Below are 15,048 nucleotides of genomic sequence, written 5' to 3' on the forward strand. Positions count from 1 at the left end.
GGTGGTCGGGGAAACGAACTGCTGATGATGAGGGGGGGGGGGGGGAGTGGAGGTGCGGTGTTTGACAATAGTTTTTTTCTTTTTTTTTATCTCTGAACTACAATCCCTTTAACATTTGTAACTCAAATCTTTGCCGCTGGGGGTCCCTGGAACAAAATAAATTGAGATGGGGATCCGCTGTGAAATACATATCATTTTGGGGGTCGTTGACATGAAAAGGTTTGAGAACCACTTACATAGAAACAAAGAGAACTGAGACCAATAACTTTAACTGGCCAATACTGTACTGCAGTTGTTCCCAAACGGTGTGCTGAGGCACACTGGTATGTCGTGAGACAAGTCCAGGGTGTGTCAGTTGTGATTTTGTGACAATCATTTTATTATTGCATTCAAGTTATTATTATTCAAAACAACTGATCTACAAGCTCATAGATAAGCAAATTCCAATATGAAAACAGGTGTGCCTTGAGATTTTGACTTTGACTGTAGTATATTAGCCTGAGCATATAGTCCACACTGGGAAATTGTCACAATCCAGTACGTCTTTGACTTAGGCTTTAGTTAAGATATCATACTTGAGGAGAACCACAGAGTTATAAAATCAGGAATAACATAATGAATTTACTGGATCATGCCAATTGCGCAGAGAAAAAAAAAAGATAAATTTCTTTCTATGATCCAACTGCACTTTGGATGGAGATGCACCATGACATGACCTTTTCAAAAAATACTTTATTTATGTGTGCGCTCGCTCGCACGTGTGTGTGTGTGTGTGTGTGTGTGTGTGTGTGTGTGTGTGTGTGTGTGTGTGTGTGTGTGTGTGTGTGTGTGTGTGTGTGTGTGTGTGTGTGTGTGTGTGTGTGTGTGTGTGTTAGAGAGAGAGAGAGAGAGAAAAATGGAATGAGAAAAGGGGGGGGGGGAGAGGAGAGAGATTTAGCAACGCACACTATTCTATTCAATTGCAAAGGACATTCTGGAGAAGCTGTAATTTAAGAGAAAGGGAAAAATTGATGACAAAAAAAAACCCTCTCATAAAGTTCTTCAAGGCTGCCTTTTACCTTTTGTATGACGTCTATTGCAGATAACAGAAACAGTGAATGATGAACTTCAGTAATGCTTTTTTTTTTTTTATATATATAAAAGGAATTTATAACATTTTGTTAAAAAGGCCTTCAGACTGAATCCATTCTGGGACAGATTGATGTGTCCTGGACGGTCATTACAGTAGGAAACATATTGCTCTTCCATTTAACCTTAGATCTTATAACCTTGATCTTGTCGCTTTTTGTGGCTGAAATACGCGGGGCCACGAAAGGGCAACCTCAGCCTATGGTGCAATGGTTCTCAATGCCCGGTTCTGGGGCCCGCCAGGGGGTCCAAATAAGACCCTTACAGGTCTTTAACTCTGAGAGTGTACAAATGGACCATTACGAGTCCATTTGGTTCCATTTGTGCAGAGACATTGCGGGGGTACTTATTTGGCCTACTGGCAGGCAGTGTGCACAAGACTTTTGGTGCTAATCAGTACAGTGGTTTACGGAATCAGACGCACGGACGCACATGCATGCACTGAAGCACACACACACACACACACACACACACACACACACACACACACACACACACACACACACACACACACACACACACACACACACACACACACACACACACACACACACACACACACACACACACACACACACACACACACACACAGTGGTAGAAAAAGTACTCAGGTACCTTTTTACTTAAGTAAAAGTATCAATACTGCAATGTAAATACTCTGTTACAACTAAAAGTCCGGAATTCAAACTTTACTTGAGTAAAAGTACAAAAGTATTGGTATCAAAATATACTTAAAGTACAAAAGTAGAAGTACTCGTTATGCAGAATGTCCCATTTCACAAGTTTTCAAATCTTTTGAAAATAGCCGATCTACAAGCTCACAATGCGTTTGTGAGCTCGTAGATCGGCTATTTTCAAAAGGCTGAAATGTATATAGGGCTGAAGTGGTTAATGTATGTTTTGTAATAATCAAAATCTACAAAGTAACTCGTAACTAAAGTTTTCAAATAAATGTAGTGGAGTTAAGTACAATATTTGGATCGGAGATGTACTGGAGTAGAAGTAAAAGTATTGGAAATTGGGAATACTCAAGTAAAGTACAAATGCCTCAATATTGTACTCAAGTACAGTACTTCAGTAAATGTACTTAGTTACTTTCCACCACTGCACACAACCCTCTTGTTGACGGCAAGCCTCCTGCAGAGTCATGCAGTTTAAAAAAAAGACCGCGTATACAGATTACAAGGAGAAGCCCCTTTTATCTGTCCGAATAAATGAGTAGCTCTTGACTGACGCATTAAATTATAATGCAATTTGACGAGAATCCCCACGGAGCACGGAAAATGTGAATTAATTTGCGCTGGGATTGGGGGGAGTCTCCTGTTGAAAATTGCATGGACACCTGGCATCTCGGCAGCGCTAGATAAAAATCACGACCGTCTTCCTCCTCCTGTATCTCTTTGAAACAATGCCGTGGAAACTTGCCTGTTGCTAGGAAACACAGCAAGGAGTCTACAGCGTCGACAGCGCTTTCCCTGTATTATCCTTATCATTATTATTATTCTCCCAAGATTCACTTCACTCCACGACCTGCTCAGGGAAGGCTAAGGTTAAAAAGATTGGGGGCGAAATCAATTGCATCAATTACACCTGCGGTACGCGAGTGCATGATTACGGCATTTATGATGAACTAAATGACGCCCGGGCACCGACCCTGAGAGCGAAAGCTGAATAAAAGACCATATTAACCACATGAACCCCAGGTATCCATATTCTTGGGGGGGAACATTAGCCAAAATAATAAGCTGATCTTACTCAGTGGTTCTCAACTTTTTTAGACAGCACAGCCCCAAAAAATAATCATAATTTGAACTGGGGACCACCCCACCCTGACAAGCACTTGGAATTGTAGGAGTTGAGGCATTACATTTAGTTTGACTCGGTTCCACAGATAAATATTGTGAAAATAGCAGATCTACAAGCTCTCCTCGCAATGCGAGGCGTTGTGAGCTTGGAGATCGGCTATTCTCTTCTTCTCATTTGACAATTTGGCCAATGTTTGACCAGTTTTTATAGTATACTGTAGTTTATTCATTATTTTTGATGCAGTAATGGTCTTTTTATGTATTAAAAAGGTCTAAAAGCCCTTAAATTGTCACTTCACTGTCATCTGGAGCCCCCCTCCCCCCCAAATCATGTGGGGACCCCCCTGGTTGACCCACAGGTTGAGAACCACTGGTCTAGAGGGTGAAGCGATTAAAAACAATGGAGTGAAATTAATTGTTATCAATTACACCTGCAGTACGTGAGTGCATGATTACGGCACATTATTGTATGATAAACTAAATGATGCTTGCTAACCCTGAAAGTGGGAGCTGAATAAAATAAACAGTATGTCTATTTGTGCACATGGGGCTTAAGCAGAAAAAAAATATATATATATTTTTTTTTTACACAAATATAAGTTTTTCCCCCCGTTGTAATTGTATCCCATCGTGATGTTCTGTGAATAAACCAGACTTGTCTGTTTGTGTCAGGGGTGGATAAAGTACTCACATTTTTCACTAAGTAAATGTACAAAGTACTTTGAGTAGAAAGTACTCATTATGCAAAAGTAGAAAGTACTAATTATGCAAAATGTCCCATTTCACATGTTTTCAAATGTATAAAATATACAAAAATCTTTTGAAAATAGCAGATCTACAAGCTAATCGCGACGCATTGTGAGCTTGTAGATCGGCTATTTTCAAATGGCCGAAATGTATAGGGCTGAAGTGTTTAATGTATGTTTTGTAATAATTATCAAAATCTACAACATAACTAGTAACTAAAGTTTTCAAACAATTGTAGTGGACTAAAAAGTACAACATTTGCCTCTGAGATGTAGTGGAGTAGAAGTAAAACTACTGAAAATTGGAAACACTCCCGTAAAGTCAAAGTACCTCAAAATTGTACTTTAAGTACAGCACTCGAGTACATGCACTTAGTTACTTTCCACCACTGATTTGTGTGTTTTGCGTTGGCCTGACCGGCCGCACGGAGCAGCACCAAACAATGGTTCAGAGGAAGCAATTACAGTCAGCTTGTACGGCACGGTTATGCATCATGAAGCAAATTGCACCTATAGGAGCATTGATCTCTGCTACAGTCGACTGTACTAAGTCTACTGTACCGGCACATTGGCTCTGTAAAACCACACATCACGCTGGGATATGAAGCATGTATTATGATGTTGTTACAGTGCGTAGCATCCTTTTGCACATGCCTATTTTGTTTGATGTCTACTGCGGGGAATAGAGGTTACTGTATGTTGCGTAACACTAACAGTACTGTAGCGTTGTTGTGTCTCTCGGGCTTCAGAATCAAAGAGGGTCTTCTTTCTCGTTAATCTAGTACATTGGTTCTCAAACTTTTTCATGTCAAGGACCCCCAAAATTATATGTACCCCCCCCCCCGCCATCTCAAAAACATTTTCAGGGACCTCCAGAAGCAAAGATTTGAGTTAAAAATGATCACTTTAAAAATATATATATTCAAAGATTTGCACACATTTGTATGATTTTTCAAAAATAGCACATCTACAAGCTCATAGCGTGACACTCGGTGCCGCGCTATGAGCTTGTATATCTGCTATTTTTGAATAGCCAAAGTATAAAATATGGTTAAAGTGGTTCAAATAATTGTGGCGCTATATTAACTAATTTTGCTGGGGACCCCACTTTGAGAACCCATGATCTAGTAGAACTTTTTAACCACATGAACCCCAGCGTCCCTAATCTAGGGGTGAACATTCAGCGGAAATTGCCAATCTACAAGCTCACAACGCGATGTAGATTGTAGATCGGCTATTTCCGACGAAGACATTTGGTGTTGAGGGGGAAAAAAAGGAGTGTGCCAAATCAAACAGATTTACACGAATATGAGCCCATTGTTTATATGTGACATGTTTAATCATTGGGCACCAATTAATGCTGTGACTTTAAAGATTTCATGACATTCAGCTTTACAAGACATTAAAAGTATTTATCATGGTCCTTCAAACGTGTATTAAAAGTTTTAACTGAAAAATCCACTCCAGAGATCCATGGCAGGATTTTTTTCTCTCTGATTTCTAAAGCCTTTTCAACTGCAATGAAAAAATAAATATTTGACTGCGGGTGTCGCTGTTGAGGGATTTTGACTGTCAATCATCGCCTCTGCTCCCCCCCCCCCCCCCCAAAGGAATGGATAGTGGAGGGGAGGAGAGGAGAGGGGGCGAGATTAATGGACTGTGACATCAAAGTCCAGGGGCCAATCACATTACTTTTCAGCCTAATTATTCAGAAAACCCCAGACCACAGAAAATCCACTGAATGTTCAAAGTTCAGTTTTTTGGGGTCTAATTGAGGTCATAAATCCCCTCCAAAAAACATACAAAATTAAAAAAAAAAAAAAAAATGTCATAGAACCTTTAAGTGAGCTCATATCCTCACCGTATCTGATATGGAGATGTCTTCCTTGTTTGTTACCTTTTAACCTAAATCAGTGTACAGTACTGTAGTGAAACATGTACATTACTGTTACTTTAAACAGTAGCCTATGAAAAATATAGGAATTATATTGGAATTATATGAATGTGATGAACACATTACATTACAAACTTCTTGAATACAAGTGAATCAAGAGCTTTGTATTCCCAATCCCAGGGGCAGACATTGGATTGGCCCTTCACAAACACATATGAAGGTATGTGTGCAGCAGTGTCCACTAAAGTAGAATATTAGGGAAAAACGGAACAGCGGTGCTCAACGGGAGGATGAAGCAGGCTATTAAGTCTAAAAGGTGTTCTCGGATCACAGGGAATGTGCGTAAAAAAACAGAGAAGAAGTTCCTGGGCAGTCTGGAGGAAAAAGGTCTAATAAAAAGCCTTTATTAAAACATAGCGTGTCAAGTTAAAAAGTCATCATGTTTCGACCCTGTGGTCTTCATGTCGAATATTTCTTGAGTGCCTGGATTTCCCCCCCCTCGGTTTTCAAAGTAGAGTATTACTTTAAGCTTTTGCAATATATTGGGTTTCTTTTACCCTTTAACTGGTCTCTCTTGGCCAGCGCCTATCTCTGCCCGAGGCTTTTAATCTCAGATGGACGGCGGACGCTCAACTCAAAAGACAGAATGCAGAACTCCCAATAGCACCTGACCAGGTTCCCTACCAAAGATGAGCAGTGAAGAAAAATGCTTTTGTGCCAAATTCATGCGGCTTTATCTACATTGTGGTGAGTGAGCTATTATACAGTTAAGAGGACATCCGCAAGATGCTACCTGTGGGTCGGGGGGGTCCCCACATGATTTTTTTTTGGGGGCGGGTCCCCAGGTGACAATTTAATGACTTTTAAGACCTTTTTAATACCTAAAAAACGCGTCGCGAGGCGTTGTGATCTTGTAGATTGGCTATTTTCACAATATGTACTGTATCTGTGGAACCGAGTCAAACTAAATGTAATGAATGCCTCAACTCCTACAATTCCAAGTGCTTGTCAGGGTGGGGGGTCCCCAGTTCAAATGTGATTATCTTCGGGGGTCGCGGCCTGAAAAGGTTGAGAACCATTGACCTACAAGTACACCTTGAAACTTCAACCTACAGTATGTGTTCCAACCACTGTGTTCATCCAGTGTCACACTACAACATTGGGTATTACAATTAAATGCGGTTTCCGTGCAATATAAACATGTGTGACAAACCATGCCTACAACACATGGAAAACTATTATATGGCACAATTCATGTAAAATATATTGAAATATTGCATCACAGTTACTGTCAGGGACGCATGATTATGGGAACGTACGGGACCGGTTGGCAAACCCCGCCCCCGACCGTCTCCACTGGTTGAATCACGCCTGCTTGAAAGGTGGGCCTTGCTGTATGTTATACCACAGTTAGTGACAGGACACTGTTACTAAAAAAACACAATATAAAAGACAGCTTTTGTGCATTTGTGCAGTAGGAGAGGCATTCTCACATGCCCTATTTTCCTGTACAGTTTGCGGTGTGTACCGTTCTAATTTATGGCGGAATAGTCGAGTACAGTAGGCTCCTTGCGTGAGATATATGACAGTACAGACTACTGAGACTAGGCATTTGGTGATGAGAATGATCAATATAGCATCCATGATCCATCCATCTGCAGGCTGGCAGACAGCTGTTACTTAATCCATTGAAATAAAGCAATGAAAGCGACCAATTACAGAATAATCATTATCTCAATATATTCTATATATCATCTATATTCTATAGCATTATCACAGGGATGCGGGGGTTAACGGAGCTGCTCCTGCAGTCTAAAATCTCCTCGTTCCAATCGGGGGGGGGGGGCGGGGTTTGCCAACGGGTCGCGTACGTTCCCAAATCACGCGTCAGTGACCTTCCGATTACCAGATGACCTCTCTACCCACTCAGCTATAGATGCCCATAGCCGAGTAGTGCTGTCACACGGTTTCCCCTGTTCATGAAAATGTGTATTTTTTTTACATAAACATCAACTGAAGTCGTTCCACTGGGATCTGTGCCATGGGACCACTTTTCAACCCCCTTTCCTACAAGAAAATGTGCATGTTTGCAAACACAGATAGAGTCAGGGGACGGGGGGGGGGGAACAGTGTGAATGACAGGGATATGCAACAGGGGGGCAGCTAATGTCAGAGGCTGACTAATAACTAGTGTCACATCAAGTGAGTTCGTTTGAAATTTTTAATTGTTGGACCAAAGTGAAATGTCATCTTAATCCATTGAGACCGGGGAACGCATCCGTCTTTGGGCTATTCAAAAATAGCAGATCTACAAGCTCATAGCGCGGCACTCGGTGCCGCGCTATGAGCTTGTAGATCTGCTATTTTTGAAAAATCGTGAAACTTTTTGCAAATCTTGGAATATATATATTTTTAAAGCGAACATTTGTGGCTCACATTTTTGCTTCTGGGGGGTCCCTGGAACAACATATTTTGACATGGGGGTCCGCGGCTAAATACATATCAGTTTGGGTGGTCCTTGACATGAAAAAAGTTTCAATAAAAGTTTCAGAACCAATCAAAGATTTGAGTTTAAAAAAATCACTTTAAAAATATATACATATTCAAAGATTTGCACACATTTTCACGATTTTTCAAAAATAGCAGATCTACAAGCTCATAGCACGGCACTCGGTGCCACGCTATGAGCTTGTAGATCTGCTATTTTTCAATAGCCAAAGAAATCGAAAAATGACACAGATTCTTCCCCGGTCTCAAAGGGTTAAGGTCTCACTTCTTCACTACATGCCCAGCTTGGAGATTTGCACTGAAGCTAGCATGGGGGGGGCTAAGGGATATGAATATAGAATAACACTATCACGCTCTAAATGCCAAAAAAAAAAACATTCAGAGTTCAGGGTAAAAAAAGACTGATTGAATGTCACCAGAGGGAAAAAAAGGACATTTACTTGTCTTGTCTGCATTCAGCTGGAAAACACAGTTTCCATGGTAACACGCCATCTCCGTAAAAAAAAGTGCACTTTTATTTATTCTGGCTTGTCACTTTGTGAGGAAACAAGACGCGGTCTGATAACGGCGTGGCTTTCCAAGTGGATCTCTGACTTCATGTGTGGCCGGTCTATGACGTCAGTAGGGCTGCAACTATCCATTAGTTTCTCAGCGACTATTCTATCGCTACCTTTTTAGATGAATCAAATAATCCAGAATCTTATTTCAAACATATACAGTATACTGCATATTAAAAATTATATATATATGTCACAAAATATGTGTACTTGTAGATGGGCTATTTGGAAAGGTTACGGGTTTTGACAATTTTTGCCTATGACATGCCCAAAAAAGGGGTTTATTATTAATCAATTAAATTAAAGATTATCAATATTTATTTATGATCGATTAAATTGATTAGTTCGATACCTGTTGCAACCCTAGATGTCCCTATCATGAACTCTGAACTGCCCAATCCAACCTCCAATGACTGAAAAAGTAAAATATTTTTAAAAGTATAAAACGTATGTGAACGATATGCAGGGATTATTTCTTTGGCTTACTTGCCATGTGCACAAGACATAGGTACTGATCGGTCTAGAGGCTTGCAAGATTAGCACACGCACACACACACACACGCGGTGGGGGTGAAGACATAATCTGCATTATCTTCCAAAAGTATCAATGTTTAAAGAGAGAGAACCTTTGTGAACAATGACAAAGAAATTGTGAAAAGTACAAATGATGTAATACTGAAGAATGAGCCAACGGCTAAAAGACAGGTGACATTGACACGACGTCAAGCTCATTAGAATTATCTCCAAAGCTACGAAAAATATTGCAACTAAAACTACCATGAATGTTAAATGTACCGTCCAAAACCAAAAAAACGTCATCACTAGTATGGTTTTCAGACAGTCGAGTAAATGTATGCAGATTGTGTAAAACACTGTCTCTAAGCTGAAGAAACGGAGACGCGTGGCAAAATACAATACCCGAAGCACTTGCATACATTAACATCTTATAGAATGCTTTTTTGAGGTTTTTCTATTCAAATGAGCTTTATTTTGCTGTTGTGCGTTTCTCTTCATGAATAAGAAAATGTGCCTCTATTCCTTGTAAGATGGCCCTGTGTTCTGTCATCGTGCCCACAAAATCAATGTCCCATGGATTTGTCAGTGGAGGAAGCACTAGGATTTGTGTCATCAAATTCAGAAGTGAATCTCCTTTTTATAGCTTTGGGATAATATATTTAAAAAGTTCAACTACACTACTCCCAAACAGCATTAATAAATAACCGGTGTGGGGGACAAAGTACTCAACCCCAGTAATTGAGTACTTAAAAGTATAGTCACTCCTGGTCAAATATGACTCAACTACTAGGGACATGCTTTTAAAAATGAAGTATTCCAAAGTACATTTTATTATCAATGCGTCGTTGTTGTTTTTTCACTATATATTTATAGTTAGAGTGCTAGGTGTAAGAGGCCCCCATAAGCTCTTTTTTTATACCGGCTATTTAACTATATATCTTTTTTAATAATCAATTAAATGGATTCATTCGATCAACTGTTGCACTCCTAATGCAGTCTGTCAGAAACAGACATGCCATGGATATGGTGAAATGGCCTCAATCTCTTGGCAGTCTGAGGATTAACGCCTTCACCACCCAAATTAAATCAACTTCTGATTTTTGCGACGGCAAGTCACATGTGCTTTCTCTGTTTGACACTTCCCCCTCCTCGGGCTCGCTTGTGCAACAGCTGTTATGGAAGCGGGAGCCTTTCACAAGATTGCCAAAATAAAAGCTCAGGGTCCTAAGGTGGTTATAGGGTAGACGGCATATTTTCAGTCCTTTCTTGGGTGTACTGAAAATGGGCAATGACACATATCATGCCATTAACCTCTTTCAACCTGGAGTCTCTATTTGGGCACGTCATTACAGGTGAAAATGTTCAAAAACAAATAATAATATTAAATATTATACATAAAACAATACAATAAAATAGCCAATCTACAAGCTCACAACGTATTCTGACGCACTGTGAGCATGCAGATTGGCTATTTTCAACGTGTGACACTATCTTACTGTGAAGTATAAAATAGGCCTGGGCTTAAATGGTTAATGGGTCAGAACATGAGTCATGTCACTCGCACAGGTCAGGATTAAACATTGCAGCTTTTCTCTAAAATGACACTCCCCCGTATGCAATCCGAGCTGTGCTGATTTTCCTCTCTCGCTCTTCCAATTATTTCCAGCAGTGTTGACGTTCGGCGCTACAAGTCTACTTACGAAGTACGTCACCAAGTCAATTATTGGATTTAAACTCTTACACTTTCATTCAACCTTGTGTGAGCCACTGTGTGGATATTATGACAGGGAGAGGAAAGGAGAGAGCTGTCAAATATTTGCTGAACTGACTGTTGACTATTTTGCACTATTGGGCCAAATCCCCCCTCCCCCAAAGAAACCACATAACCCGAGGGCGATTCACAGTGTACATACATTTTTAAAGTCCATGAATCTTTCTCTCACTTGCTACTTTAAGCTGTACTGTCTGCGTGTGTGTGTTACCACTAAATATTCATGAACGCAGACGGTATGTTCTTGACCTTTGCGAGCCTCGGTTGTTACGGGGCTACAGTAAACCTACAAGTACCCTGTAGAATAGATGGAAGACGCTCGTACATGTATAAACCATTCGATCCGGGAACACATCCCTGTCATTTTAAGATGTCTTTGGATATTCAGAAATAGCAGATCTACAAGCTCATAGCACGGCACCTATGAGCTTGTAGATCTGCTGATATTTTTGCAAATCTTTGCTTCTGGGGGGGCGTCCCTGGAAGAACATATTTTACAAGTGTTCGCTTTAAAAAATATACATTCAAAGATTTGCACATTATGTTCACGATTTTTCAAAAATAGCAGATCTACAAGCTCGTAGTGCGGCACCGAGTGCCGCACTACGAGCTTGTAGATCTGCTATTTTTGAATAGCCAACGCAGAAATCTAAAAAGACACAGATGCTTTCCCGGTTTTAATGGGTTAAATTCTCTGGTCTACCTGAGGCCTAGAACCGTCATACAGTCGAATTATTTCCCTGTGCAGAAATTACCTTTGAACGTGGATCCTCTTTAACCTTGTGTGAGGCATTCTACAGCAGTGTTTCCCCAAACATAGGCATCTAGACTATATTATAGACCCATGAGGGACTCTAGTCAACAAATACAGGGTTCAAATGGTTCAAGTATGAGCATAATCTCAACTAAGGTCAACAGTTGTCCAAAATGTACTGTATCACCATGGGGGGAAAAAAACATGCACATTGCCATTATTTTTTGCTTTGTTATGGTTTAACCCTCTAAGACCGGGCAACGCATCTGTGTGATTTCAAGATTTCTTTGGCTATTCAAAAAGAGCAGATGTACAAGCTAAGCTGATAGTGCCGCGCTATGAGCTTGTAGATCTGGTATTTTAGAAAAATCGTGAAAATGTGTGCAAATCTTTGAATATATGTATTTTTCAAAGCAAACGTTTTAACTCAAGTCTTTGCTTCTGGAGGGATTCTACAAATGTCTTCTAAATCCTAACAGTTTTCTGAAAAAAAAAAAAGGTATGTTGCTATAATATCAGTGGTGCTCAAATTTTTCATGTCAAGGACCACCCAAAATAATATGCATTTGGCCGCGGACCCCCATCTGAAAATATTTTGTTCCAGGGACCCCCCAGAAGCAAAGATTTGAGTTAAAAATGTTCCCTTAAAAATATATATATATTCAAAGATTTGCACACATTTTCAAGATTTTTCAAAAATAGCAGATCTACAAGCTCGTAGCGTGGCACTCGGTGCCGCGCTACGAGCTTGTATATCGGCTATTTTTGAATAGCACAAAGAAATCTTGAAATGACACAGATGCGTTCCCGGTCTTCATGGGTTAATACTGTGATTTAGTGTTCACCCTTCTGCAGTCATGACTCATGCTACGCACTGTGGCTTTCAGGGGTACAATAAGCACAGTGACCTCAAGTCACCACAGATGGGGGAAAAAAGGCGAGCCCACACAAAAACAACAGTGGGAGAGAGTGACCGATGTGGTAATAATCGTGAGTCACAATAAATCACGTTGTTTTGAATTATTGAACACACGGGGGACTGAAACAGAGTCCCGAATTCACACATACAGTATGGGTTCCCTAACAGGAGCGATACAACTGTCGCACGGCTGCTGTGTTACCTTTGTGGATATAAAAAAAAAAAACACTTCACAGATGGCTGATCAATTATTTCACAGGGAGGGAAATAACGTTAGGTATGTTGATGATTAAATAATTGAAGAATTATTAAATCCCTAGTCCATACCCGTCCGGGGATATGAGCACCCAAAGTATGTGCAGTTTGGGTTATGCGCTGTGCACAGACAGAATATCAGGGATGGAAAGTGACTTTGCAGTTTCATCATTCATCCCATAGCTTAGGGCGCTATCACCATGGCGACGATAGCTCCCATAGGCCAAACTCCGAATCTCTGGGGTTGACAATGGCCGTGTCCAAATTCAGGAGAACCGGGCAGGACAGACAGATTCTGTCCACAGAGGTTTCCTTAATTATACGTATAGGATTAACCATCCTATCCAAACAATTTCAGATACTTTCAAAGAATTTTCAAACAATTCTAAATGTTCCAAAACGCCAAAAACAGCAGATCTTCAAGCTCACAATGCGTTGCTTCACAACATGTTGGGAGCTGGTAGATCATCTATTTTCTCTGTTCTTATTAACACATTAACTGCCAGAGGTATTTTCATATTTTTTTAGCCAGTGCCAGAGTTTTTCATTGGAAAAAAAAAAGTACTCAGGAGCCGAAATACAGCATTTTAAAGTTAACAAGGAAGTGGATAGGAGTCTAGATCTTCAACTAATCATATCTCCTTGGTCTTTGGGTGAAATTGGAAAAAAAATATATATATATATATATATATATTTTTTTTTCTCACTTTTTCACGTAGATCTACGCGATTGGCACGTGGCGGCTTTAAAGCGGTTCGCGTAGATCTACGTGATTGGCAGTGAATCAGTTAACCACATGTACTAACCATTATATCGGCAGCCCTAACATACAGTATAAATATTGTATAAAACAATGGCTATTTTCCTTGCTCAACAGTAACATTAGTAACATTCTACAAGTTTAGAGGTGAAAAACCATTAGCTTCATACTGTACTTGCCTTTCGTCATTAGGGTTTAAAAGCATCTCTTCTCATATAAGTACTGTACATGTGACACAGCGATGCGGCACTGTTGCCTTGCTTTTGTCTCCTGAGCACCGACTTGAGCATTAGACAAATTAATAAATGATTGCGATGCCACTCGCTGGAAAACGGATGCTGCATTTCACATTGTGTTTTCATGGGTGACTTACGGCGATGAGTGTCGACAGCAAGAGAGGGCCACCGAGTGCCTATGAGTAAATGGATGTCTTTGCTATTAATCTGTGCGGTAAATAATGAATCAGGATGAAGAGGGTTTAAGTGTCACGGCTGTACAAGGCATGTTCATGTCTCTACACATCCTCTCCTTTCAATCGGTATGCATTCCTTTTGTGAGCTCTTCCTCCTGTTGGACCGGTGAGATGCTGAATATGCTGTATGTGCTGTATGCAGTGGTGTAAAGTAACTAAGTACATTTACTCAAGTACTGTACTTTGAGGATTTTTTACTTTACTGGAGTATTTCCCATTTTCAATACTTTTACTTCTACTTCACTACATCTCAGAGGCAAATATTATACTTTTACTCCACAACAATTACTTGAAAACTAGTTACTTTGCAGATATAAATTATTATATTATAAAACACACATTAACCACTTAAGCCCTATTTTATACATACAGTAGGCTGTTTGAAAATAGCCGATCTACAAGCTCACATTTGCGACGCGTTGTGAGCTTGCAGATCGGCTATTTTCAAACATTTTAGTACTTTCACTTTTGGTACTTTAAGTATATTTTGATGCCAATACTTTTGTACTTTTACTCAAGCAACATTTTGAACACAGGCCTTTCACTTGTAACAGAGTACTTCTACATTGGTGGTATTGATACTTTTACTTAACTCTTTGACTGCCAGAGTATTTTCATAAAGTACTCCCCCAGTGCCAGCAATTTTCGTGTTTTTTTATTTTTATATTTTGAATTTCTTTCATGAAAATAATTTAAAGACACATAATTTAAAGGCACAGCACAAATCCGCCACTAGAGAGCAGCACATGACAGCTTGATCAGGTCGTTGGGTCACTGTCACCCTTCTTGGGAGATTAGACAGGGAAAAACATGAAAACGGATGTGACGTAGTCCCAGATTGTCTGATCGGCCAAAATTACGATGTGATACACGACGGCGATGACTGATCGTCACCCAGACCATAGATTATAGAAGAGAACCTGTCCGTTTGTCTGTTATACCGTGTGAAAAAACGTTTGTTTA

General features: G+C 40.1%; 1 protein-coding gene across 1 annotated transcript in view; it reads right to left on the reverse strand.

The window, feature by feature from the left end:
• Positions 1-15,048, reverse strand: part of lmbrd1 (LMBR1 domain containing 1) — a 170,812-nt gene that overhangs the window by 22,285 nt on the left and 133,479 nt on the right. The window lies entirely within an intron of this gene.

This window comes from Gymnoscopelus braueri, assembly GCF_963280865.1.
Source record: "Gymnoscopelus braueri genome assembly, chromosome: 14".
Lineage (NCBI taxonomy): Eukaryota > Metazoa > Chordata > Actinopteri > Myctophiformes > Myctophidae > Gymnoscopelus > Gymnoscopelus braueri.